This window comes from Lycium barbarum, chromosome 10, assembly GCF_019175385.1.
Source record: "Lycium barbarum isolate Lr01 chromosome 10, ASM1917538v2, whole genome shotgun sequence".
Taxonomy (NCBI): domain Eukaryota; kingdom Viridiplantae; phylum Streptophyta; class Magnoliopsida; order Solanales; family Solanaceae; genus Lycium; species Lycium barbarum.
The window spans coordinates 91508137-91511647 of NC_083346.1; positions in this window are offsets into that span (position 1 = coordinate 91508137).

The window sequence follows — 3511 nt, forward strand, 5'->3', positions numbered from 1 at the left end:
AAATATAACAATTTTTGCCTGTAAATAATAGCTTTCAAGAAAGAGATTTAGCAATTTTGAACTTTATGTGAATGTAGCAATGTAGAAAATCTAAGCTTATAAATAGAATTCAAAGGGAAGTGAATTTGCTTATTAATTTGCTTATTAATTATGCTTAGTTAAAAATATGCATGATTGATTCAAACTTGAAGAGTTATCTATAAAATATAGTTGAATTTATACTTGCATATTAGTGACGTTTTGAAACATCTATAATGAAAACATGATTCCCTTTACTTAAAATATATAGTCATGCCATTTTGCAAATCAATTATCCCAAATAAAATGAAGCATGAAAAGAATAGTATTAACTTATGAAATTAATTGTTAGTATTCCTTAAACTAACTACCCATCACTAAAACTAACCTCCTAATTTATTAGGATTTATCTAAACTAAGAAAACAAAACAAACAAAGAGTTAGTTGCATAATACAAATTAAATGCATAAATAAATAAAGGGGGAAATAATTCAGATGGATTCAGCCCATTTTTTTGTAAGAAAGGGGCTGCTGCAGTCGGACATGGGCTCAACCCATTTTGAGGGATGACTGATCTGCTACTGTTGGGCCGGCCCAACAGTGTTCTTTTTTTTTTAATTTATGATTCTGGGCTGCTGTTGGGCTGGACACGGAGAAGAATAATTCACGTTGGGCCTTAGCCCAAACCGAGCGCGGAAGGAGACGAGTCTCTCGGACTCGTATGCGGTGGTCATGCATAAAAACGAAAGAAAAAGATTAGTACATAATAAATAAATAAATAAATAAATAAGACTAGACATATACAATGTAAATTTAAAGGAAAGAACAGATTAGTGACTCATATATATACTATGTATATCTGAGTATATCCCGATCAATCAACCATACGACAGTCACAGAATATCGCAGAAATCAATTACAAAAACGTGCTAAGGTAGAGATTCTACACAACAGCAGCGGCAAGCAAAGTTTTACAGATTGTAAATAAACTTATGAATCATATAATCTCACGTAGGAGCATACCGGACAGAGCATAGCTACGGGCTTGAGGTTTAACATAAAGCATTTTTTGACCTTATTTAACTGAAACTAAACAAAAGCAGAATAGGGGATTGTCATAGAAAGATAGGGGAAAGGGACCTCAGTCAAACAAATCAAACACTCAGTTTAGGACCTCTCACTTAAATAAATCAAACATGTCACAGGATGGCAGGAAGCATACAAATTCGATTATTCTGACGTGATAACAGAGCAATATCAGGTCTTAGCTGGATTCAAATGGTATCAAAAATGCATAGATGAATTCAGAAACTTGTACATGGTATAAATCAAAGAAAGGTGAAGGACAAGGAATCAGCTATGTTTTTCGAAAGGCAGAGGTTCTAAATGACCCTAGTAGCTAGATAATTCCCTTTCAGTGAGTTTAAGATTCAAATCCATCTCTGTTAACTTTACTCATCCTTTTTAAAATTTCAGCAAAAAAGAATACAAAAAAAACAGCCAACCATAACAATGATTTATCGCGGCAGCAACAAAGGTTTACAAATTGTGAACGAACTCAAGAATCATGTAGCCTCGCATATGAGTATACAACAGTGGGCAGGTGATACAATGGCATGTCAACCCTTTAATTTCCAAGATAGTATTAAATCCATTTAAGTCATCTTAAGACTCTTAAGCATATTATCCTTTTAATCATATCAGGATGTCTAAACTTCACATTATATCAAAGGTCAGTAAACCTATTGTGACAGCCAAGTTGCACATCTACAATTTTAAACATCAAACTGTCTCTCTCTCTATTTAAACCATATTAACCTTTTATGTCACATTGCACACTTGTTCAGTCATGGCAGAATTATTAGGCAAGTTCGCAAAATCATACAGGCCCATTTTACCACTTCAAAGCCTTTTCATACTAGTATAGTAATACTTAATAAATAAACTTGCTGATGACAGCCACAAGAGCTAGACAAGCATACCACATTCTTCCAAATAGACAAGAAAGCTAAAGCACCATAGCAACTAAACCAAATAAAACTGAAGAAACACACATAGTAGGCCAAACCAAGTAAGGGGTCAATTAACTGGATTCCAACATGATGATCCAAACAGGGATGGATGATCAATTTTCATGGGCTCAAAATGATAGATTAGGCAAAGCAGCCAAGCTAGTTAGGCACAGATGACAAACATAGTAGGGAGCATGGAGATTAAACACCATGTCTAATCATGATGAGTTAAACACAGAAGAAATGGAACTGAACACTATAACTAAGCTAGATGAACTATGCTCAACATGGTGACAAGGAAACTTGAATGCTACAGATTAATTCAAAGCAAAGAAACCGGAGAACTGGGCATCGTAACTAAACATGGTAGGCTAGACCAAACAAAACGATGAGCTAAAAATATAACTGGATATGATGAATTGGATTAAAATAAAAAAGGGTTATATCATATGCTTGGGGAAGTAGTAGGCAGAAAATAGACTAATATACACATAACAGCCTGATTCAGGACCAATAACGCTCAGATTTTACAGCAGTTAACTAACCTATTCTAACCACAACAACACATAGACCAGGCAATGCAACACTTAAGACGAATTCAATTAAAACAAGTCAAACTGAGGCCAACAAACTAAAGAAGCATAAAAGGGCAAATATGCTTATGCGAAAGAAGCATCAAACTGAAACAGCATTCACATTTTTATTGAAACATTAAACATCTGGGTAAACATAATTATGTCAACAGAATCTCTGCTAAACTAGTATAGGGAATAATAATAAACCCAAACTAAGCTGTGTCCAATCATTATTGAGCGTGCAAACTATACTCAAACTACTATAAGCTGAATACATATGGCTAATCGAAAAAAAAAACATAGAATGAATCATACAGAACAAACTGAAGGTAAGCACATGCACATTATTAGCAAGCTACAAACTGATATACGGAACCAACCAAATGAAGACTAAATAAGCAATGTGGACCTAATAAACACATGATTAATCCAAATTGGTACCTAACATAGGACTGGATGATTACAGAATTAGGCACAGGATTAAATTAAGCTAAAACATGCATAATACAACTAAAGTGAACACAAATAGGAACATAAATCATAACTGATCCAACGAATCACATAAGTAGTTTAAGCATTCGAACATTACTAAAGAATAACTAACAGAGGGTGTATTACCTTCTTCGGGTGCAGCGAAGTGGGGCTCGAGCTTCCGATATACCTCGAAACACTTCGAATCTCCGAGTTTGCGTAGACTCGGATGCGAAACAGTAACCAGAGCAAAAAATGAGAATAAAAAGGGATGATTCGATGTTTCGAATATTTTTTAAAGAAAGTGGGCTAATATTTTCAGGGGAATGTTGTGCGGCTAAAAGCTTATTTTTAAAAAGGGGATTTCTGCGATTAAACAACTCGTTCTTGGGAGATTTCATGAATCGAAGAAATCTTCCAGGTTCTTGGGGATTT